This window comes from Macaca nemestrina, chromosome 10 (genome assembly GCF_043159975.1).
Source record: "Macaca nemestrina isolate mMacNem1 chromosome 10, mMacNem.hap1, whole genome shotgun sequence".
In the NCBI taxonomy this organism is placed as follows: Eukaryota; Metazoa; Chordata; class Mammalia; order Primates; family Cercopithecidae; genus Macaca; species Macaca nemestrina.
The window spans coordinates 31599857-31625942 of NC_092134.1; the positions used below are offsets into that span (position 1 = coordinate 31599857).

The 26086-nt window shown below is 41.6% G+C and overlaps 1 long non-coding RNA gene across 2 annotated transcripts in view; it reads left to right on the forward strand.

The window, feature by feature from the left end:
* Positions 1-9121: 9121 nt before the first annotated feature.
* The window catches only part of LOC105493836 (uncharacterized), a 30005-nt gene continuing 13040 nt past the window's right edge, over positions 9122-26086 (forward strand). Inside the window, exons 1-2 of one of the 2 annotated variants that reach the window (XR_011608519.1) lie at positions 9122-9211; positions 13897-14017. This is a non-coding gene — a long non-coding RNA (uncharacterized lncRNA). Of the gene's footprint in view, positions 9212-12954; positions 13657-13896; positions 14018-26086 lie in introns of those variants that run through there. The other variant, XR_011608518.1, reaches the window with a different exon arrangement.

Sequence of the window (26086 nt, forward strand, 5' to 3'; positions counted from 1 at the left end):
TTGGCAGACTATAAATTAAACAAAATTGGCTATGAGTTGACAGTTGTTAAAGCTGGATGATGAGTCATTATACTCACAGTGTCATTATACTATTCTTATATTAAAACTTTTGGTACTAAAAATACCAAAGCAAGGACAAAACCTTCTTTTCCATTCTATGCTAATTATGACTGGAAAGAGATTGTCCTGAGGAAAGAAAATCACCTTTTCCCTCTTTCTCTTAGTGTGAAATCTTTGGAAAAGCATAATTTAGTAAAAGTCCTTTTATCCAATATAAGTTGGCTAATCAAAAACATCTGTTACAGCTGATTGTTTTGCCACACCTACTTTGACATTTATTTTTGTAATTTGAATGTATTTATGCATCCGACCTAGAGATTTTTTTAGAGTTTCACTCCTGTCACTCAGGCTGGAGTGCAGTGGCATGATCTTGGCTCACTGCAACCTCCACCTCACGGGTTCAAGTGATTCTCCTGTCTCAGCTTCCTGAGTAGCTGGGATTACAGGTGCCCACCACCACGCTCGGCTAATTTTTGTACTTTTAGTAGAAACGGGGTTTCACCATGTTGGCCAGGATGGTCTCAAACTCCTGACCTCAGGTGATCCACCCGCCTTGGCCTCCCAAAGTGCTGGAATTACAGGCATGAGCCACCGTTCTTGGCCTCAACCTAGTTTTCATAGAAACAACTCTCCACATTTATATTTCATCTGTTTACTTAATATTTAATTAAATTCCGACAACAAAAATAACTGGCATAAACAGGTTTGGGAACAAATAATACTCTTGATAAGCCTATAACTGACTCAACTGGTAGGAGAAGAAAGCCAGTACACTTAAGAGTAGCCCAGAATGCTAGAGGCGTCAGTCAGTCAGTATGTTTTTTTAGAGACAGTAAAGGGAGGTGGTTAATTTTGTCATTCAGTTAAGTGGAATGTCATTCAGTTAACTAGCTAAAGATAGTTAAAATAGTAGTATCTATTATTTCTTGACTACTTACTATGAGTCGAGTGCTCTCCTGAGCATTTTGCACATATTATTTAATGCTTACATTCTGCATGCATAATTCCATTTCATCCTTACAGTATCCTTGAACAAATGAACATCATCTTTTCACACATGGCAAAACATGTTTCAGATAAATTGGGTAATTTGCCCAAATATGTACATGTTTCGGAAGTAGAGGAATCAGAATTTGAACCTGGGTTGTCTGTTTCCAATGCCCACTCCTTACCCCTGTGGTATACCATTTCCTATGCTCAGCCATGAAAGCTGGAAAGAAATAAGATGCCTGCCCAGTACCTAAACTAGGAGAACTCCATTTGATGGCAAATGTCTTCCAGGTGGAAGTTTCAATGGCTCAGATCATCATTAGGGCTCATGAAATGGATGATGGGGCTAGAGACTGGAGAAAGCCAAATTCCCTGCCTCATCTTTTCTTAGGAAACTGGCTCTGAAAGGAGAAAAAAACACTGGCAAGGATGATGTCATAAATAATAGCAGTGAGACACTCTTGGCAAGAAAAGTTTACTTTTTTTAATGAATTTGTGTGGGTATCTTCAGACTTTCACATGTCAGACTCTTTTATCCTCAGCTGTCTTGGTTACATCATTAATACAGTCCAGTTGCCCTCTTCTGAGGAAGAGAGGAAAAAATACCTCAGATTTTACCCAGATGCTTTGAAGTTGCTCATGGAATATAAAATGGGAAATTTCTTTTAAAATTAGGTCATTTGCAACCCTGTTACATGTCAGAATCTCCAGGGCAACTTTTACTAAACACCCATGTTGAAGCTTCACTGCCTCGGCCAAGCCCATATTCTGATTTAATTGGCATGGGGTGGGGCGGAGCTCTGGCACAACTATTTTTAAATTAGTATTCTCCTAAAGTGGAGAAAACGTGTAGCCCAGAGTTGCGACCACGGCTCTCAACAGTCAGACTTTTTAAAAAAATAAATTTCTTTCTATATATTTAAGGTAAACAACATGATATCATGAAGAACATATAGACAGTAAAATGGTTACTATAGTGAAGCAAATTACCACATCCATCATCTCACATAATTACCTACTTTGGTGTGTGTCAAGAACAGCTAACATCTGCCCATTTAGCAAAAATCCTAAATACAGTATTACTAACTATATTCCACCTATTGCACATTAGATCTCTAGACTTATTCAGCCTACACATCTGGAACTTTTTACCCTTTGACCTACCTACATCTCCCTATTTCTTCCCCTACTCCATTGGTAACCACCCCCTTTCCACCTGATAACCAGTGCTTTATTCTCTATCATCATATATTCTTAAAAAAAATTTTTTTCTGTGTCTGGCTTATTTCACTTAGCATAATGTTCTCCACATTCATCCATGTTATGGCAAATGGCAGGATATCCTTCTTTATTTAAAGCTGAATGATATTCCACTGTATAGATTTATCGCAGTGTCTTTATCCATTCATTTGTCAATGGACTCTTATGTCGTTTCCATATCTTGCTATTGTGAATAATGCTACAATGAACATGGTAGTGCAGATATCTTTACAAGGCGGTGATTTCATTTTTGGGACTTATATACCCAGAAGGAGGATTTCTAGGTCATGTGGTAGTACTATTTTTAGTTTCTTTAGGAACCTTTATTCTGTTTTTTTAATATGGCTACACCAATCTGTATTCCCACCAGCAGTGTAAAAGGGTTCCCTCTCCTACACACCCTCACCAACATTTGTTATCTCTTATCTTTTTTAGCCCATCCTAGCTGGCGTGAGGTGATACAGTGGTTTCGATTAGTGACGTTGAGCACATTTTCACATACCGGTTGCCCATTTTTATGTCTCTTTTGGAGAAATGTCTATTAAATCCTTTACCCATTTCAGAGTTTTAAAGGCTGAATAGCTGTAGCTGATTGGTCCAGATGAATGATTCCCACAGATGTAGCTCGCTTTATGCAATAGGGGTATTTCCAAAAGACCGCTGTAAATATAACACCATCAAACTCAATAACTTTATAATTTCAGAAGGCCTATTCTTCATTGGAGGCTTCTCATTGACATGTCAGCTTTTTTGTCAAGTAGCTAATGATCTAAAACCATCATCATTAAATACACCAAGAAAACTGATATAAAAGGAATTCTGCACTGAACAGTTTTATGGTTATTTTTAACAGCCTAATACCAAGCTGAGCATTGTATCATATTCTGTTTATAAGTCATACTAAAAATGAGTTTTATTTCCCATTTCCTACCAAAGTTATCACATATCTTTCGTTTAAAATCTCAAGGTAGGGTAAGGTGAAATTTTTGTGTTATATCAGACAGACTGAACAAGCAGATTTTTTTTAAACCCAAAGTTATAGCTAAAAAAGAAAATGGGAAAAAACCCATAAAATAATAAAATAAAAAAGAAAGAAAAGAAAATGTGTCTGCATAAATAAGGGAGCAAATAATTCTACATTATTTAATTTCTTAAATGGAAAATTCATCACTTATTTTTTTCCCAATAACAGTATCATGATGTTCTTGGGGAACAGGGGTCAACCTAAATGAGAACAAAAACAAAGATATTTTGTGTTTTATTGGTTCATACCACCTAACTGTTTATGAAATATTCTGCTATAATGGACCCTAACCTTAAATGCTCTATCTGGGGTTGAAAGGGAAAGAAGAGGAGGGGAAGAAGATCTGGATTTGTTTTTTTTGTTTGTTTGTTTGTTTTGTTTTGTTTTGTTTTGTTTTGTTTGAGATGGAGTCTCTCTCTGTTGCCCAGACTGGAATGGGGCCATCTCAGCTCACTGCAACCTCTGCCTCCCGGGTTCAAGCGATTCTCCTGCCTCAGCATCCTGAGTGGCTGGGATTACAGGGGCAAACCACCATGCCTGGCTAATTTTTAGTAGAGACAGGGTTTCACCACATTGGCCAAGCTGGTCTCAAACTCCTAACCTCAAGTAATCCACTCTCCTTGGCCTCCCAAAGTGCTAGGATTACAGGTGTGAGCCACCACTGTGCCTGTCCAGATCTGGATTTTTTAAAAGAACTATACTTTTGCAGGCTATGGTGGTGATAAGCAAATCCCATATGTGGTAGTGTAAAATCTTCCCCAGAGGGCCCAAAGAATTTTCACAGTGCTACATGGCATAGTTCGCCAAATGTATAATACATTTGTTATTTTTTCCTTTCCTACCAAACCCAAAAGCTCACCTTTCTTATCTACTCCAAGAAAACCTCACGTGCTTGAATTGCTCCTTGAGACAAGAACTCTCTCAGGACATATCCATATATTTATAGAAAGGGCAGGCTGGGTGTGATGGCTCATGCCTGTAATCCCAGCCCTTTGGGAGGCTGAGGTGGGAGGATCACTTGGCCTGGGAATTCAAGACCATCCTGGGCAACATAGCATGTAATGTATCTACATTTAAAAAAAAATATTAGCTGGCTGTGGTGGCAGGTGCCTATAGTCCCAGCTTCTTGGGAAGCTGAGGCAGGGAGATTGCTTGAGCCCAGGAGGTCGAGGCTGCAGTGAGCTATGACTGAACCACTGCCCTCCAGCCTGGGTGACAGAGCTAGACCCTGCCTCAAAAAATTAATCAATAAGTAAAATAAAAAATAAAGAATATTAAACTCTTACACTCAGCCTTTCTGATTTTTTTTTTTTTTTAACAAAACTGATACCTGCACACAGAGAACAACATAAAACAAACTGATGTGTCATCGCGTTTTTCCTACTTAGAGTTTGCAGTTCCTTCCTTACTCCATGGCCATTTTAAATGCGTGTATTTATACTTTTAGTGAAATGGACCCTATGTATATATTCATCCCATCAACTTCACATATTCGGGGTCATTTTCTTAATATAATTGACTGAAACCACTCTCAACACAAAACTTTAATGTCCTTGCAACTCTGCAGTCCCCTCTATAAACAGTAAATTCAGCCAACATATGAGTCTGATATTTTTAAGAGAAAGAAGTCATTCTACAGATGCAGAACACCAATTTTCTCCTCTAGAATTTCCCAGTTTCTAAAGACAGAGAAAGAGAGACACTGGTTGAGAGGCCCTCCTATGGGGGAAGATTCTTCATCCCAAAATAAACTCTTCCTGCTCAAGTTAGAGCCTCAGGCTTAAAGTATCAGCATCCTGGAACTAGAACAATACAAACATGGGATAAGGGGAATGAGAGAGGAGCATTTGTATGTGATGTAGTCATTGCCGTGTTAGTGCAGGCTCACTGACATGTAGGGAATGCAATGAAGTTAGGGGGGATTTTAGTCCATTGTAAAGGAAGACTAGGTGCCATCTACTGGTGAGGAAACTGAAAATAAAACATACTTTGCATTTTTCCAACAAAACTCAGTCTCTTCAGACCATGCAGTCTGCAAGATATACAGATATTTACAGGATATGCAAAGGATCATCCTGCGGTCATGATAAGTTGGAAAGGCTGCTTAACCCATTCACCAGCCTGATTTGGAAACTTACATTTCCATTTCTAAAGATTTACTTTCCAAATCTCTGTGCACAAAGCGGTAAAGTTATGTAAAAGGATGTTCACTGTGGCACTGTTTGCAATTACTAAAAAAAGCCCAACGTCCAGTAATGAGAGTCTGATTAAATATATTATACATATTTGCTGTACATTAAAATGGCACATACAAAGGATCATATGCACTGGGCATGGTGGCTCACGCCTGTAATCCCAGCACTTTGAGAGGTCAAAGCAGGAGGATTGCTTGAGCTCAGGAATTCAAGACCAGCCTAGGCAACATGGTGATACCCCATTTCAACAACAATAACAACAACAACAAAAATTAGCTGGGTGAGGTGGCATGTGCCTGTCGCCCCAGCTACTTGGGAGGTTGAGGTAGGATCATTTGAGCCTGGGAGCTTGAGACTGCAGTGAGCTGTAATAGCACCACCGCACTCCAGCCTGGGCAACAGAGCGAGCCCCTTTCTCAAAAAATAAAATAAAATAAAATAAAAATAAAAACATAATAAATTAAATTAAATGTAAAAAAAGAAAAAGAACTTCCCTCTCCCAAACAAAGGAGCATATAACCATCAAAATGATAAGAATTATACATATTGACATAAAGTAATATGTTTGAGATACATCAAGGGAAATAAGCAAATTGCAAAACAGCATTATAATAGCATCCTGTAATATAACAGTATTATGATAGAATCCAGTATTACAATAGAACCCATAAAATTATTACTATAGTTAATGGTAATATGGAGGATTACTTAGTAACATAGTGACAGTTTTTATTTTTTATACCATGTACCACTTGTAACCAGGATAAAAAGAAACCGACAAAAGTAATTTTAAAAAGAAAATGAAAAGTTTTAGAAGTTTTACCTGTATAATATTTTATTATTTAAGTTTGCTATATTTCTAAAGCAAAAATGGCTTATACTCTTTTAAAAACTTTAGTTTGTACAAACACTTCCTCTTCTAGGTATTTACTCTACAAAAAGCACTTGCAAAAGATGGCAAAGATGATGTAAAATCATGTAGATGTAGACGAGATACAGAAAAGCTATAGAAATTTTAAAATACCATGCAATATAGAAAAGAAAAAATAAATCATCTGAAATTCCATTACCCAAGCATTCAATGTCATAGGTGTATTTCCTTCCTTTCTATCAATTTCACATCGTTCTATACACATGTATTTCATGTGCTGTTTTCTGTGTTGTTTTAACTCTAGAAACTGACCAGTTTTAAAATGTCCTCTCTTTCATTTCCTCTGTTGCATCTTGATGTCACTTGAAACAAAACATTTGCAGTTTTACCTTCCTATCTCAACACGTTCTCTTTGTTAGCCTTGTTTAAATATTGTTTACATGCTGTCACCAAGGATAAAGCTTCAGCATCTTCCAAAATAGAGACCAAGGAAACGATCAGATTTCTTTAATGCTCAACTCAGCGCAATAACTTGGCTAATGGAATAAATACACGCTGAACAGCGGCACACATGCCTTATGAATAAAGAGCTGGTTGAGAATATCACAAATCTTGCAAAGTCTGACAAATTACAAAAATAAGAGCCTTTGGTGAAAGGAAAGCAGGAGGGAAGATTGGCCTGATCGGGTTCAAATCCAAGTGAAGAACAGCATAAGCCACTAAGAAAGCTTATTTGGAAGATAAGCACCTGGTGTGTCCACCTTCTATTTATTTCCTTGTAACTGGCAGGGAGACTCCTAGTGGATTTGGAAAAGTAAAACTAAGAGGTTTATGCAACTTTGAGTGTTGACAGAAAAATATATCCAAGTGCCTTGCTTGCCTAAGAGGGGAGGAGAGAACAATTGGGTTGACAATGATGATAGGTCCGAGACTTGTGGGTTTAGTTACATGAGGCCCTACTGTATTACACTTCAGAGTTATTTTGGGATGGTCACGAGAGAGCACTTGAACCCTGAACAAAGAACTTCTCCTTGCCTTATCCTATTGCAGATGACAGGGAAGTGTTTTAAGTGCCCAGAGTCTGATGCAACTGCAAAACCCTAACCAAAAGGCAAGTGAATGGGGTCTCTCCATTCTCTTGCTTTGCTTTTCTCTTAAAAAGCCTCTTTGTTCCAAAACTCATGTTTAGCCCTGTTTTTCTGTGGCATTTATAATGGTCTGCCTAAGGGAACATTAGACAGGACTGGTGACATGCTCAGAGTGGGCGTCTGAGTTAGCTGGTGACAGGAACAGTAAGAAAATCTTAATAACTCCAGTTACACTTGGTTTTAGCCAGCTTTGTCCTCAGAGTGAAAGGAAAACTAGCATTACCAGGAACACATGCCCAAAGCCAGCTTTCCTTGCAGATAAGCAATTCAGGAATATTCAAGCCTTCAAGCCTTTCCTAACAGAGACAGTAGAATAAATTTAAAATAATAATAAAGAGAAAACCACTCCTAAAAAAATAATAAACAAGACACACTATATTTTGTTGGACAATATTTACATCCCTCCAAGTTCAACATTACTTGGTAGCCACTCTGGAAAATATCTCTGTGGCAAGTTAAGACATCGATCCCAAGTCCTGTCTTAGATTAGCACCAGTTAACTGGAGTCTTCCTCCCTTTCCTTCCATTTGCATGAACTTGACTAAGATCCCAAATGAATAAGGATCTTTCATCTCAGCAACAGACTTCCAGAGCAGTTATAAATACAGGCTCAAACTGCCTCACTCATGGGGTTAGGTTTTAACTTCTGACATATGAAGTGCTAATGGTTTCAGTGACTACCTGGCCAAAAATCTGCAGCGCTCTCTTTGCTCGTAATATATGATGATTCTATTATCCCAGCTAGTAACAATTCAGTTAAATGAAAATTTCTCCCAGCCCCTTTGTTTTTTTTCTCACCCCATTTAGATTTAATTAGAGTGCTCAAGCTCTATATCATCAAAAGGTTTAATAGAAGAAGGAAACCATTCTTAACTCTCCATCTCATGGCGAATGTGATAATATCACTGGTACAATAATTTATCAAGTATAGCAGTCCTATGTGGTAGGTATTAATGTCCTCATTTTATGGATGAGGAAATTCAGGAATAAATGTTTAAGTAGTTTGCCCAAGGCCACAGAGCTGGGAAGTAAGGTGGAGGTGAGATTTGACTCTAGATTGTCAGGCTGCAAACCTATATTCTAAACCTCAGAGAAAATAAATTCGCTAATACCTTGGTCTCTCATCTTCTCTGCCCCTCAAAACAATAAGCTTCTTTATGCATTTCAAGCAAAATCTGGTAATGTGCTTATTCTCAGTTTGATTATTCAGTAACTCACTTTCACACGTGACCCTTAAAAATTTAAGCAATAACACCTGCTCCAAAGATATCAAATCACCTTATATTAATGGATAGAATTAATTTTGCAACTGTGAAAATTCTACCACATGCCTAGCATCCAACAGACATATCAATAGAGTAGAGGTGGTATTTTAAGTTACAATCAGGTTGTTGAGTCATCCCTTCCTCCCCTCCACCCTGGCAGACCCATCTGCTGCTATTCCTTTCATGTGCCTTTCCACTCCTAATTTGGTTGTCTCCCCTTAATTTGACTATGACACATTCTTTCCTATAGGTTGCCAAACATCCTTGTTATAGGACTCAAGAAAAAGTCATGTAAAAGGAAAGAAAGCTTTCCTTTCCTCTCTAGCCTCTCAAAGGGCATTCTCCCTGCACCCAAACCCCTAACGAGGAAGGATTCTTGCTTATGGAAGGAAAGCTAGGTAAGCCTAAAGAAAAAGTTGGGGATGGAGGTAGTAGGAGTTAGAGTGAGAGGAAAACATTCTGGGAATGAATGTTAGAGATTTGGAGATGCTGGAGAAAGGTTTATAACTGCAGAGTGGGAAGGAGGTAGATTAGACAGGAGAGAGGATTTTAATAAGTGCTGCAGTGAAATATGCATTTGGGTTCTTTTGAAATATCTTTGAGAGATGCAAGCAAAAGTGGAAGCCTTTTGTAATTTTTTTTCTATTGACTTTTGCTTCTTGTTTTTTTGTTTTGTTTTGTTTTTGAGACAGAGTCTCACTCTGTCACCCAGGTTGGAGAGCAGTGGTGCAATCTCAGCTCCCTGCAGACTCCGCCTCCCAGGTTCAAGCGATTCTCATGCCTCAGCCTCCCGAGCAGCCAGGACTGCAGGTGTGCGCCATCACACCAGGCTAGTTTTTGTATTTTCAGTAGAGATGCGGTTTCGCCATGTTGGCCAGGCTAGTGTCAAACTCCTGGCCTCAAATGATCTGTCCGCCTCAGCCCCCCAAAGTGCTGGAATTATAGGCGTGAGCCGCCATGCCCGGCCAACTTTGGCTTCTTTAAATGCAACTCTGTGCAGAGATGGGTATGTATGGAACTTCCCCCTTCCAGATGTAATATTGCTATATCCTTGTTCACACTTCACAACCCTAGGCAAAGATCAAGGAGAAGACTGTTTCTGGAAGAGGCAGAGGGAACAGACAATGTGAAATCCCTAAATGGGAACAAGTTTGAGTTATTGGAGGAAGTTGGTGTGAGTGGAGTTTAGGGGAAGGCAGGGAGTTACAAAATGGGTTGGAGTGATGGGCAGAGGTTAGATCCTGGAGCACTCTGAAGTTCAGGAAAGATTTCAGAGTCTATTCTAAGTGTAAGGGAAAGTCAATGACTTAAAACCAAATGACTTGTGAACCAAATGTGTATGTCTCCCCAAAATTCGTGTTGAAATCCTAACCTCCAATGTGATGGTGTTAGTAAGTGGGTCTTTCAGGGGTGATTAGGTCATGAGGGTAGAGCCTCATGAATGGGAATACTGCCCTTATGACAAGAGACAAGAGAGCTTGCTCTCCTTCTGCACTCCAACATGTGAAGATTCAAGAAGATGGCAGTCTGTAAAACCAGAAAGTGGATCCTCACCAAATACTGGATTGACCGAGCATCTTGATCTTGAACTTCTCAGCACTCAGGACTGTGAGAAATAAATTTATGTTGTTTGTAAGCCACCAGTTTACGGAAATTTGTCATAACAGCACAAACTGAGACAAATGAAATGATTTATTTTATTTTTTAAGAGTTTCTGGGCCGGGTGCAGTAGTTCACATCTGTAATTTCAGCACTTTGGGAGGCCAAGGTAGGAACATTACTTGAGCTCAAGAGTTTGAGACCGGCCTGGGCAACATGGTGAAACCCCGTCTCTACAAAAAAAATACAAAAATTAGCTAGGTGTGGTGGCACACGCCAGTGGCCCCAGCTACTGGGGAGGCTGAGGTGGAAGGATTGCTTGAGAATGGGAGGTCGAGGCTGTAGTGAGCCATGATTGTGCCACTGCACTCAAGCCTAGGCAAGAGCAAGACTTTTAAATAAATAAATAAGACTTGGGCCGGGTGCGGTGGCTCATGCCTATAATCCCAGCACTTTTGGAGGCCAAGGCAGGCAGATCACCTGAGGTTGGGAGTTCAAGACTAACCTCACCAACATGGAGAAACCCTGTCTCTACTGAAAATACAAAAATTAGCCGGATGTGATGGCGCATGCCTGTAATCCCAGCTAAGAAACATGCCTGTAACAAACATCCCAGATAACATGCTTGTAATCCTAACTGACAAAGAGGTTGACGTGGGAGAATCACTTGAACCCGGGAGGTGGAGGTTGCGGTGAGCCGAGATCGCGTCATTGCACTCCAGCTTGGGCATCAAGAGCGAAATTCCATCTCAAAAAAAAAAAAGGCCAGGTGCGGTGGTTCAAGACTGTAATCCCAGCACTTGGGGAGGCCAAGGTGGACGGATCACAAGGTCAGGAGATCGAGACCATCCTGGCTAACACGGTGAAACCTCATCTCTACTAAAAATACAAAAAATTAGCCAGGCATGGTGGCGGGCGCCTGTAGTCCCATCTACTCCGGAGGCTGAGGCAGGAGAATGGCATGAACCTGGGAGGCAGAGCTTGCAGTAAGCTGAGATCGCACCACTGCACTCCAGCCTGGATGACAGAGCGAGACTCCATCAAAAAAAAAAAAAGACTTTTTGGTTGCTGTGAGGAGACTGGATTTATGGGGCAGGTGGTAGTAGAATCAGGGAGATCAGTTAACAGGGTTTACATCTGTCTAGCTGGCTTGGATGATACTGGTAGCAAAGGGATGGAGAGATGTGTAAGATTTGGGATATGCTTTGGAGATTAGGGTTTACAGGGTTTGCTGATGGATTAATGTAGGGAAGTTGGGGAAAAGAAGAAATCAAGGACCTCATAAATTTTTAGCATGAGTCTCTGGATGTGTGATATTGCCATTTACTGAGATGGGGGAGACAGAAGAGGGAGCAGATTTGGGGTGGGGGAAGTAAAAAGTTCTGTTTTGGCCGTGCTGTTTGTGATGCCTGGTACAGACATCCACATGGAGAGATTAAGTAGGCAGTTGGCTATATGAATCTAGAATTCATTCAGGGAAGAGTTCAGGGCTGGAGGTATTGATTTAGGAGTCATTGGCATATCAATTGAACCATGGTCCAAATGAGACGTCCTAAAATTCTGCTGCTACAGAAGAGAGCAGGCCCAGGAACAAACTCTGAGACTCCAAATTTACAGGCAGACCAGAGGTAGTCAAAGGGGACTGAGGAGTAGAGGCTTGCGAGCTAAAACGAAAATAAGTAGAGTACGACAGCAGGGAAGCTGAAGAGAAGAAAGGTTTTAACAGAAAGAAGGCCAAAGTTACCAAATGCTGTTGAGGGATGAAAATAACACTAGAGAAATGACTGCTGAATTTGGCATGATGGAAGTCACCGGTGACTTTGGTGAGTCCTGGTAGATAGGAGGAAAGGAAACCAAACTGGAGTGACTTGAGGAGAGACGGAGGTGAGGAAGTGGAGGCACAGCTTCCAATGACTCAGGACACTGTCATGTGTGAAGCAGAGGCAGCTCAAAGACAACGCTCAAGACAGGCTTTGTTTTGTTTTTACATAGAAGATTCTAGAGAATGTTTTCATGCTGATGGCAATGATCAACAGCTTTATTTAATCCTCTCAATAAACTCCTGATGAAGGTATTATTAAATGCATGCTCATTTTATAGATGAGGAAACTGTGGGCCAGAGAGGTCAAGCATTTTCCTGAAACTCCATTCAGCTGTTAAGTGATGGAGCCAAGATTCTAAATCTGAGTATTACAGAAATTACAATGTCGGCCAAGCACGGTGGCTCATGCCTGTAATGTCAGCACTTTGGGAGACCGAGGAGGGCAGATCACCTGAGATCAGGAGTTCAAGACCAGCCTGGCCAACATGGTGAAACCTCATCTCTACTAAAAATACAAAAATTAGCCACATGTGGTGGCAGGTGCCAGTAATCCCAGCTACTCAGGAGGCTGAAGAGGAGAATTGCTTGAACCCAGGAGGCAGAGGTTGCAGTGAGCCGAGATTGCACCACTGTACTCCAACCTAGGGGGCAGAGAAAGACAGACAGAAAGGAAGGAAGGAAGGAAGGAAGGAAGGAAGGAAGGAAGGAAGGAAGGAAGGAACATTCCAACGCAATTTCTATAATGCTAAGATTTAGAATCTTGGCTCCATCACTTATCAGCAGAATTATTATAATTACAATGTAATTCCTATAATTAACAGAGCTAATCGAACAATAGGGGCTTAGTAAAAATATATAGTTAAATATGCAGTCAATTCATTTATGAATAACATGGAGAAAAAGGAAAGCATAAAAAGGGAAGAAAAAAAGAAATTTAATATCAAAGTCATGTATATTACTATGTTTGAGCTCATGGAAAGCAGAGATTAAGTTAGGTGAAATTATTATCATAGTTATTTTTATGTTTCTTATAACCAGAACCCTCTGGGTGACATCTGAGCAAGACCTAGGTTTATACTTAATTCTGTGTTATAATTGGTTGTGCACTACTGAGATACTGGATTCGATTATCCTTGGATGTCACTAAGTGATTTTTTTTCCCTGTGTTTTCATTCTCCATGTATTTTGCAGTTCTTGCCAACCAATAGGTTTTGGATATTTATCAATGGTTGTGCTGGCTAAAAGAGAAACAAAAATGAGTAGGGGTGATAGTCTAGTCAGGGTCATCATAGAAAACCCAATAGTTCCAGTACAGGATGATAGGTGCTCTGGAGGAAGAACGTACCCAGTGCTGCGCGGAGTGGACAGTGATTCCACCTTCTGTGGAAAGGAGAGAAGAGAATGATCAAGCAAGTTTTTCAGGTGAGACCGGAGGGATGTGGAGGAGAGAAAGCAGTCAGGGCAAAGGCATGCAGGTGTGTACATCATAGCATGTACAGGGACTGGTGAGAGGGCTGGTTTGGCCAGAGCAGTGGGTAGGGCCCTGGGTGACTAACAAAGAAGCGGAGCCAGTTCTGAGGGGACTCATCTGCTCTACTAAGGACCGGGGGTTCTAGGGTTTTTGTTTGTTTGTCACCAGGCTGACATAGTTTTCCTGCATAGGTACACAGTGTCTGTGTGTTCCCTGCTCTTGGATCTCTGACTTGAGTGAATCTGCTCCAACTGCCTCAGCCAGCCCTGGCCTTGGTCTTTCTGGCAAGACATCCTAGAAGACTGTATTTTGGTAAGACAGCAACTGCCAGCCACAAGCTTGATGAGCAGCCTGGGGAATATGGGGCTATTCTGGGAGGGGTGTGTGTGTGTGTGTGTGTGTGTGTGTGTGTGTGTGTGTGTAGGGGACATAGGGGAGACATAATAAACACTTGTATAAAGCCTGCCACAAATCATTACTTTTTATTGTCAAAGAGTAGGCTAAACGTTTTTATTTCTTGGATTTGCTTCCAATATGATACAGTTACTTAAGCTATTATGTAATTAAATAATTAACCACCTTTAAAGTAAAGTATCAGCTGGGTGCTTTATTTATAAATAAATAAAATAAAGTATCAATAAATTAAAGAGACAAATAATTCAATGTTAAAATACCAACTACTGGCATTTACAAAATTTTAAGACTTTTTTATTTTAATCATTGTGTAAGTAATTTTTATAAAATTAAGATCGAGCAACATGTCCTAACCTGCCTTTTCAAGCAACAGTAACTCACAGAGTTCTCCATTCACATATTCATTCACTCATTCGTTTCATGAGTTATAAAGTGGTAGTAGTTATCATAAATATGCATATCTCATTTAATCCTCAGAGCAAATCTATGAGCTAGACACTATTGCTATTGCCATTTCTAGATGAAGACATCAAAGCTCAAAGACAAGCAACTTGCCTATGGTCACACAGCCAGCAACTAGTAGAGCCAGAACTCAAACACGTACCCAACAGATACCATACTTCTGGCCTCTACTATTCTATTGCTTTGTGACTCAGTACCTTGTTGTTTGCTTAACTACTGCCTACTTTTCAGCCATGTGGGTTTTCTATAGCACTGCCACAGAATCATTCATAGCATTTTTGTTTTTTTAAGGAAAGAAGTCATAAAGAGATATAGCTATTTCTTTGGCTATATCCCAAAGTGAGTGTAATTCATTTAATCCTTCCCATAATGATTCCACTGACTTTCAAGGTCCCCAAATATCTGTCCACAAACCGGTTTCTCAACAGACCACCAGCATGGACAAGTATTTTTCTCAACAGTTTATATTTCTAACCTCAAGGTAACTAATGGTATAACAGTTAATGTGTATCCTTCCACCCCTTTCTCTATTTCATACAAATACATTTGTGCATATGTAAGCCTTTTACTTTTTCCTTTTTAATTATTTGAATGTGCTGGGCACCATGGCTTGTACCTATAATTTCAGTTACTTGGAAGACTGAGGCAGGAGAATGACTTGAGCCCAGAAGTTCAAGCCTGGAGTGAGTTATGATCATGCCACAACACTCCAGCCCAGGCAACAGAGCAAGACCCCATCTCGGAGGAAAAAAAAAATGTTGAATGGATTGAACTATGCACATTATAGTACAAATTTTTGATTTCCCTCACTATATCATGAATATTACTAAGTCAATACATACAGCACTAATTCACTATTTTTATTAGTGTGAATATATAAAAAGTCTTCATTTTTTCCATCTTTGGGTTATTCAAGTTGCTTCCAAAATTTTTGCCCAAATAATGCTTCAGTAAACATCCTTATATGAATAGCTTTATATTCTGGTACTTTTATTTATTTAGGAGAGACTCCAGGGAGAACAATTCCTGGGCAAAGGGGTATAGTATTTTTTATTTTGGTGTATACTGCTACATTTCCTTCCCCAAAACTTGTAGTAACTCAAAGTCTTAAAGCAACATATCACAATGTCTATTGCCCAGTGTCTTTGTCAGCAGTGAATGCTATCAATATTTTAAATATTTCCCCCAATATTTTACCCCCCAAATGGTGTATTATTATTATTATTATTGAGATGGAGTCTCACTATGTCACCCAGGCTGGAGTGCAGTGGCACAATCTCAGCTCACTGCAACCTCTGCCTCCTGGGTTCAAGTGATTCTCCTGCTTCAGCGCTCCCTGAGTAGCTGGGATTACAGGAGCAGACCACCATGCCTGGCTAATTTTTTGTATTCTTAGTAGAGACAGGGTTTCATCATGTTGGCCAGGCTGGTCTCGAACTCTTGACCTCAGATGATCCACCTGCCTCAGCCCCCCAAAGTGTTGGGATTACAGGCGTGAGCCACCGTGCTTGGCTGGTATCTTATTTTTCGTTTGTTTGTATTGTTTTGTTTCGTTTTTAGTGATCCACCACTAAGAGTCAATATCTCTTTTTTCTTTTTCTTTTCTTATTTTTTGAGATGGAGTCTCACTCTGTCTCCCAGGCTGGAGTGCAGTGGCACCATCTCAGCTCACTGCAACGTCCGTCTCCTGGGTTCAAGTAATTCTCGTGCCTCAGCCTCCCAAGTAGCTGGGATTACAGATGCATGCCACCATGCCAGGGTTTTTTTTTTTTTAGTAGAGACGCAGGTTTCACCATTTTGGCCAGGCTGATCTCAAACTCCTGGCCTAAAGTGATCTGCCCACCTTGGCCTCCCAAAATGCTGGGAATAGAGGCGTGAGCTACCGCGCCCACCCAAGACTCAATATCTCATTGTTTTGATATGGATTTCCCTGATCACCAAGGAGATTGAACATGTTTATTAGCCCTTTGGGGAACATTCTCTATTATGAAGCTATTTTTATTCATAAACACTTTATAATGTGTAGCTCTATTTGAAAATCCATGCAAGAGAAACAATAATTTTTATAAATTTATAAAACTAAAAGTGGTTGTTTCAGATGGAGATAAGAGTTGTATAGAGTTAATCGTGGAGTTTTTCTATTTATAGTTTAAAATGTTTTGTTAATGGATCTCACTACTATACACACATGAACACACACATACACATGAACACACTCACACACACATACACACACTCAGCTCATCTCCAGCTTCTCCTTTGTTCTTGCCCTTTGCTCTGCTTTTCTCTTCCTCTATAGCAGACCCTGTTGGTGCCCCACGCATGTCCCCTGGCACTGACCATGCCAATATGTGCCTCCAGGATCTTACTGACTCTCCACCCCAGGGTCATTTCTTGACCCTTGAGGGACAGGGCAGGTGGATGGGAGATGAAGTATAAATGCCCTAGCTTCCTCCCTGCTGGGGGAGAGAGAGAGTTTTGAGATGTGTGTGATATGGCCTCCCAGAACCCCCAGTAAGATTGTCTCAATTGCTCGGAAACACACCCTGTATTGGCTTCCTTCCCTTCTCTGTCTTACTCCCCCATCTCCTTGTTCATGCTTCCTCGGGAATATTACTGAACCTCTACTTTTAGCCAGGCACTTCGTGAACTGCTGAATCCACACCAGTGAAGAAGATGCCCAAGGTCCTTGCCCATGTGATCTTAGCCATATGGTTTCCAATTGCCATCCTTCCAAATTTGTTGAAGAGCATCAACAAGTGCGGACTGCAGAAAACAGCCTCTGCAGAAGCCCAATATTATTCATAAAGAGGCCTAATATTCAAACAGCATCAGCATGAACTCAGAGGGGTGGAAAACTTGGAATGTGCTCCTTCTCCCACTCTTTGTTAGCAATCTGACATGGGCTGGGCATGGTGGCTCACACCTCTAATCCCAGTGCTTTGAGAGGCTGAGATGGGAGGATTGCTTAAGGCCAGGAATTCAAGACCAGCCTTGGCAACATGGCAAGACCCCATCTCTATAAAAAAATTTAAAAACTTGGCCAGGTATGGTGGTGCACATCTGTAGTCTCAACTCCTTAGGAGCTGAGGCAAGAGGATTGCTTGCACCCAGGAGTTTGAGGCTGCAGTGAGCTACAATTGTACCACTGCACTCCAGCCTGGGCAGCAGAGCAAAACCCTGATTCATTAAAAAAAAAAAAGAAAAAGAAAAAAAAAGGAATTTGATATGAGTTTCTGTAAGCTGACCACTCTTGAACAACCACATGTTTCTAAGTCTCAGGTGTTTACATTCCCTATGCCAGCCCTACCCCATCCCCGCCTCTCATCAGGCATCCATTCTGAGTGATAGGTAAATTGTAAGTCACAGAGGATCTCAGAGCCCAGTGTTGATCTTGACACTGTGTCCTGTTTGATGGATTGTAAGTACTTCTTCCTATATACACACACACACAGCCCTCCACATCCACCCATTCACCTCCATATCCCACTACCTCAATGAAGAGACTGAGTACAAGATGCAGAATACTTCCCTTTTGATATATGGGTTGCTATGCTGCCAGGACATCTGTGGAATTGATGTGCACCTGCAGAAGTTATCGTAAATGGAGGCTTAACTAATCTTCCCAAACATTTTCCTCTCTGAGTCTTAGATGGGAACACTTTTCAGGCTTCCTTGACTTTGTGGTGAACATGTCTCTGTGTTCACTCATTTCATAACTTCAGTGTGCCAGGTGATTGGTGTGCAGTGGGAGTACAAACAGACACGGTACCTGCCTGCTGGGAGTCCACAGTGAAACGATGCACCTTCATTAGCAAGTAGATGCATAAGGAGAATAAATGGTGTCAAGAAAAAAGTAGGACCTATAAGAATAATGACTTTTTTTTTTTTTTTGAGACAGAGTCTTGTTCTATTGCCCAGGTTGGAGTGCAGTGGCATGATCTCGACTCACTGCAACCTCCACCTCCCGGGTTCAAAAGATTCTTCTGCCTCAGTCTCCCAAGTAACTGGGACTGCAGGCATGTGCCACCATGCCTGGCTAATTTTTATGTTTTTAGTAGAGATGGGATTTCACCATGTTGGCCAGGCTGGTCTCAAACTCCTGGCCTCAAGTGATCTGCCCGCCTCAGCCTCCCAAAGTGCTGGGATTACAGGTGTGAGCCACCACGCCTGGCCAAGAATAATGATGTTTTATATTTGTTATTTATTTATATATTATATTTGTGATAACTTGAAGAGAAAAACAGAGCATCTAGTTTGGTTTGAGCTGGATGGGGCAAGGAAGTATTAAAGTAAATCAGAAGAATGAGGAAACATCAAGAAAGGTCAAGCATGTGGGGTTGGCATGAAGAAGAATGCTCCAGGAAGAGGAAACAGCACTGCCAAGGCCACAGGGTAGAAAAGCCTGCGACATCCTGGGACTGAAAGAATAGAGAGATGGATGTGCTGTGAATGAGAGAGAGTGTGGTGATGGGCCAGGAGTTCGGTGGCTTCACATGCCTGTTGAAGATCATTGTCCACCTCCTAGGAAGCTCGTATCTGGAATGCCCAATGTGTGCTGCATCAAAGGCAGCCCTAGCTTTTTCACCTTCGACTTGGCTTCTCTGTGCCTCGACTTCCCTCTCTGAAATATGCACCAAGGTTGAGAATTGGATCATCTGATTGGGAAAAGATGAGCTTGCTTTCAAGTAAGGACAATTACTACAAAGGAATAAAAATGACCTGTGTGGGCCAGGCATAGTGGCTCATGCCTGTAATCCCAGCACTTTCAGAGGCCAAGGTGGACAGATTGCTTGAGATCAGGAGTTCAAGACCAACCTGGGCAACATGGTGAAACTCCGTCTCTACTAAAAATACAAAACTTAGCTGGGTGCGATAGTGCATGCCTGTAGTCCCAGCTACCTGGGAGGGTGAGGTGGGAGGATCGCTTGAGCCCAGGAGGCAGAGGTTGCAGTGAGCCAAGATTGTGCCACTGCCCTCCAGCCTGGGTGACAGAGTGAGACCCTGTCTCAAAAAAATATAAAATAAAATAAAAAAATAAATGAAAATAAAAACAAAAATGACCTATGTGCCAGGAATTCCACTAAGCCTTTGGGAGTGTTATCTCTGTGTTGCATGTGAGATTCACTTGCCAGGGCTACCTGAGTGGATCTTCCTTCCTTCTTGAAGCGCTACCCTTCCTTGTCTTCCATGACCCTCTCCTAGTTTTCTTCTTACGCAAACATTTTCTCCTCTTTCTCCTTTGCAGGCTCACCCCTGTCCATGGGCTTTGGAATGATGAAGTCCCGAAAAGATCAGCTCTCATTTCTGCCTGGTTAACTCCCATTCATCCTCCAAATCTCATCCCAAGCATCACTCTTGTGGGGAAGTCTTTCCTGGTCTCCTTGACAAATCAAACTTCTCTCTCATAAGCAGGCATAGCACAGACTCCTTTCCTTCACAGCCCTTGTCATAGTCATAATTTTTTTTTTTTTTTTTTTTAATGAGACGGAGTCTCGCTCTGTTGCCCAGACTGGAATGCTGTGGTGCAATCTCGGCTCACTGCAACCTCCACCTCCCAGGTTCAAGCAATTCTCCTGCCTCAGCCTCCCGAATAGCTGGGACTACAGGTGTGTGCCACCATGCCTGGCTAATTCTTTGTGTTTCTAGTAGAGACAGGGTTTCACCGTGTTAGCCAGGATGGTCTCAATTTCCTGACCTCGTGATCCACCCGCCTGGGCCTCCCAAAGTGCCAGGATTACAGGCATGAGCCACCGCGCCCGTTCATAATTTTAGATTAATTAGTGTGATTAATACATTTCTCCACAGAAACTCAGCTCCATGAAGACAAAGTTTCTTCTTTCCTGAAGCTTATCATCAGGGCCAGCTTCATGGACACACAGTGCAGTCTCACAGGAACCTATACTCAGAAGGGCCACGTGCCTGCTTTCACTGTCTGCCATTGCCATCTTGAAATTGGTAATGATTTTTGAACAAGAGGTCCTGCATTTTCCTTTTGCACTGGTCCCACAAACTACATAGCCAGTCCTGCTTATCATTATATCTCGAGCACCTAGCACGGTGTCTGGCACATAGTAGGTCCTTAATAAATATTAGTTGAATGAGAGAGAGTGGATAAATGATGGACTAACTAAATATAAAGCGTCCAGAGCAAAGAATCATGGCTGGGTCTGTCTGACTCCAAAGCCCATGCACTTTCTACCTCTCCATATTCCGCTAATTAATTATATTCAGATATGGATCTGAGTTTGACTAAATTTTCCCAGTGACCTGCCTTTCCCACTCATTGCTCCAAATTATTTTCTCCTGGGGCATCTCGGGGGTAGTATTGCAGTGGCAACATTCTCTGGCATAAACATCCCTCTGAGTCACAGAGCCATGCCATTGCAGGGGCTCGAACAGCTGCAGCTGTCAGGCATCTGTGAGTTACTTTGAGAAGGCATGAAAAATATCTCCCAATTGGTTAAATCTACCTTATGCCCTGCCCCCAGATTTGTAGGATTGACATTTTCTACAGAATACTTTTATATACATATGAAAACACAGCACCAGCTGCTGGAAAAAAAAAAAAAAAAAAAAAAAAGGACCTCCTCAAATTCAGCTGAGATAATCCCTGACTTTAACATTAATTTTAATTTTATCTGAAGCTCTTTGAGCCTCCTCCAGTCGTATTGAACTTAGAGGAGTACTCTGAAAGGATTAGACTTGGGAATCAGAAATGGAGAATTGATTCTGATTAGGTAAAGGGAATGTGTAAATTGGCCTGCTTTTCTGAGGCTGACAAGTCTGTCTTGATGGTTAAGTATACAGCAGATAGATGTGTAAAATCCTACCTTGAAGCAACCAACAAAGTGAAAAAGCTAGGGCCGCCTTTGGTGCAGTGCCCACTGGAAAAATATTTAGCTCTTTCCCCTTTCCAGAGACAAGCTCTTTGTCCAGGAGCCATCTTCAAATGGCATGCTGGGGAGACACTTAGGCTGCAAGATAATTAGCTGATATGCTTTTGGCCATGCATAAATCACAGCCAGGGTGAGGGGCAGGGGGCAGGGGTTGCTGTGCAAATTGGTCAGCCCTAGGACTGGCATGGCCTGTCTTTCTTTAAATAAGAAGCTGGGCAGGGACTGCTTCGTGAGATTATGTTGTGCCACATCAACCAGGTCACTTTCCCAATCACGACCACGCCACCCTTGCTTTAGTTTGTACTCTTATTATCAGGAGGCAGGGTGAATAACAAATCCTGTCTATTTTCAGTTCCTTATAAAGGTGCAAGGCATTAGTTTTTGGATCTACAGGTTTAAATGTCACGTGGTTAGAATCGCTGTCTGCTTGGTGACTCTGTGTACCTTAGAAAAGTCTCAAGGGCAGAGTTTAAGGTCCTCTCAAGTCTTTGATGGATACAGAAAGAACACTGTGATAGTTGGGTGTGGTGGCTCATGCCTATAATTCCAGCACTTTGGGAGGCTGAGGCAGGTGGATTTCTTGAGTTCAGGAGTTCAAGACCAGCCTAGGAAACATGACAAAACCCCACATCTACAAAAAATACAAAAATTTAGCTGGGTGCAGTGGCTGACACCTATAATCACAACACTTTGGGAGGCCAAGGTGGGAGGATCAATTGAGGCCAGGAGTTCAAGAGTAGTCTCCACAACATAACAAGACCCTGTCTCTACTAAAGTAAAAATAAAAATTAGCTGGGCATGATGGTGCACCTATAGTCCCAGCTACCTGGGAGGCAGAAGTGGGAGGATTGTTTGAGCCTGGGAGGTACAGGCTGTAGTGAGCTGTGATCATGCCACTGCACTTCAACCTGGGTGACAGAGTGAGATTCTGTCTCAAACGAAAAAAAAAAAAAAGAACAAACACTGCGTTATATTTATTCATCCTGAAAAGACCAGAACTCTCAAATACCGACTCATTCTCTGATATCATCCTAAGATAACACTGGGCCAGAAATATTTCCTTCCAACCACTCAGCTCTCATATATGCTAACAGTACTGATATTCATAATAGAGTAGTCACTATTAGTTTTTGAATGATTACTATAGATAGAAGCTATTCCAAACACTTTACATGCATTAACTGTTATTCTCCCTATGACAACCCTCTGATATAGGTACTGTTGTTACTGGCCTTTGAAAGATGAGGAAACTGAGGTACAGAGAGTTACATAAGGTCACTGTATCTTGAGAAGGGACTACAGTGGTTATCCTAAAGACATTTTTAAGAGTTTACGTTGCAGAATTTTGCAAAGATGACTTGAGAAATATTTTTAAGTGATCTGAAAATGCTGAGTGCTTAAAGGATGGGGGCTTAAATAATAGGAAGAAATAAATCAATACAGTGTTAAAAAAAATCTAAAAAGGACATGCACTGATATGGTTGGGCTGTGTCCCCACCCAACTTGCATCTTGAATTGTAGCTCTCACAATTCCCACATGTTATGGGAGGAACCTGGTGGGATGTAATTGAATTATGGGGGCAGGTTTTTCTCGTGCTATTCTTGTAATAGTGAATAAGACTCATGAGATCTGATAGTTTTATAAAGGGAAGTTTCCCTGCAAAAGCTCTCTTCTCTTGTCTGCCACCATGTGAGATGTGCCTGAAGGTAAACATGGCTGAAGGTAAACTTCAGCCATGATTATGAGGCCTGCCCAGCCACATGGAAATGTGAGTCCATTAAACCTCTTCTTTTTTAAATTGCTCTATCTTGGGTATGTCTTTATCAGCAGCATGTAAACAGACTAATACAGTAAATTGGTACCAGGAGTGGGGTGCTGTTGCAGATACCTGAAAATGTGGAAGCAGCTTTGGAACTGGGTAACAGGCAGGGGTTGGAACAATTTGGAGGGCCCAGAAGAAGACAGAAAAATGTGGAAAAGTTTGGGACTCCCTAAAGACTTGTTGAACAGCTTTGACCAAAATGCTGATAATGATATGGACAATGACATCCAGGCTGAGATGGTCTCAGATGGAGATGAGAAACTTGTGAACTGGAGCAAAGGTGATTCTTGTTATGTTTCGTCAACGAGACTGGTGGCATTTTGCCCCTGACCTAGAGATTTGTGGAATGTTGAACTTGAGAGAGATGATTTTGGGTATCTGGTGGAAGAAATTTCTAAGCAGCAAAGCATTCAAGAGGTGACTTCGGTGCTGTTAAAGGCATTCAGTTTTAAAAGGGAAACAGAGCGTAAAAGTTTGGAAAATTTGCAGCCTGACAATGCAATAGAAAAGAAAATCCCATTTTCTGAGAACAAATTCAAGCTGGCTGCAGGCATTTGCATAAGTAAGGAGGAGCCAAACATTAATCACCAAGACAATGAGGAAAATGTCTACAAGGCATATCGGAGACCTCTGAGGCAGCCCCTCCCATCACAGGCCCAGAAGCCTTGCAAGAAAAAACGGTTTCGTGGGCTGGGCCCAGGGTCCTCGTGCTACATGCAGTCTAGGGACTTGGTGCTCTGTGTCCCAGCCACTCCAACCATGACTAAATGGGGCCAAGGTGAAGCTCAGACCATTGCTTCAGAGGGTGCAAGCCCTAATCCTTGGCAGCTTCCATGTGGTGTTGAGCCTGTAGGTGCATAGAAGTCAAGAATTGAGGTTTGGGAACCTCCACCTAGATTTCAGAAGATGTATGGAGACTCCTGGATATCCAGGCAGAAGTTTGCTGCAGGGGCAGAGCTCTCATGGAGAACCTCTGCTAGGGAAGTGCAGAAGGGAAATGTGGGGTGGGTGCCCCTGCACAGAGTCCCCATTGGGGTGCTGCCTAGTGAAGCTGTGAGAAGAAGGCCACTGTCCTCCAGACCCCAGAATGGTAGATCCACCTACAGCTTGCACTGTGTGCCTGGAAAAGCTGCAGACACTCAACATCACCCTGTGAAACATCTGAGAGGGAGGCCGTACCCTCCAAAACCATGGGGCAGAGCTGCCCAAGACCATGGAAACTTACCTCTTGCATCAGCATGACCTGGATGTGAGACATGGAGTCAAAGGAGATCATTTTGGAGCTTTAATATTTGACTGCCCTGCTGGAGTTTGAACTTGCATGGGATATTTAACCCCTTCATTTTGGCCAATTTCTCCCCTTTAGAGTGGGTATACTTATTCAATATCTATACCTCCATTTTATCTAGGAAGTAACTAACTTGCTTTTGATTTTACTGGCTCATAGGTGGAAATGTCTTTCCTTGTCTCAGATGAGACTTTGGACTGTGGACTTTCGAGTTAATGCTGAAATGAGTTAAGACTTTGGGGACTATTGGGAAGGCATGATTGGTTTTGAAATGTGAGGACATGAGATTTGGGAGGGGTCAGGGTGGAATGATATAGTTTGGCTGTGTCCCCACCCAAATCTCATCTTGAATTGTAGCTCCCATAATTCCCATGTGTTGTGGGAGGGACCTGGTGGAAGTGAATTGAAACATGGGGGTGGTTCTTTCCCATGCTAGTCTTGTGATAGTGAATAAGTCTCTCAAGAGCTGATGGTTTTATAAAGGGAAGTTTCCCTGTACAAGTTCTCTTCTCATCTGCCTCCCAAGTGTCTGGGATTACAGGCACGTGCCACCATGCCTGGATAATTTTTTTTTTTTTTTCAGTGGAGATGGGGTTAGGCCATGTTGGCCAGGCTGACTTCTGGTGATCCACCTGCCTCAGCCTCCCAAAGTGCTGGGATTACAGGCATGAGCCACCATGCCTGGCCTTAATTGTACATTTAAAAATAACTAAAAGAGTAGAGTTGGATTGTTTGAAACACAAAAGATAAATGCTTGGGGTGGTAGATACCTTATTTATCTTGGTGTCATTAGTATGCATTACATGCCTACACAAAAATATCTCGGCCAGGCGTGGTGGTTCATATCTGTAATCCCAGCACTTTGGGAGGCCGAGGTGGGCAGATCACGAGGTCAAGAGATGGAGACCATCCTGGTCAACATGGTGAAACCCCATCTCTACTAAAAATACAAAAAAATTTAGCTGGGCATGGTGGCACACACCTGTAGTCTCAGCTACCTGGGAGACTGAGGCAGGAGAATCACTGGAACCCAGGAGGCAGAGGTTGCAGCGAGCCAAGATGGCACCACTGCACTCCAGCCTGACGACAGAGTGAGACTCTGTCAAAAAAAAACAAAAAACAAAAACTCATGTAACCTACTATGTACCCACAAAAATCAAAAATTAAAAAAAAAAATAAAAGTTTATGACTTAAAGGCAGCTCAATCCAATCAAATTTTAAAAATCAGTCTGAAGAAAGTGATTTCATGATTTTGTCTTGTGAGACCTGCCTTTCACCTTCAGCTATGATTGTGAGGCCTCCCAAGCCATGTGGAACTGTGATTCGATTAAACCCCTTTCTTTTATAAATTGCCCAGTCTCAGGTATGTCTTTATCAGCAGCGTGAAAATGGACTAATACAGTAAATATTGAAAAAAGTCCATTCAAAGCACAGGACTAACTTTGGGAAATCATACTGAAGTAAGTTAACAAGACTTCTCACTCGGCATTATTGA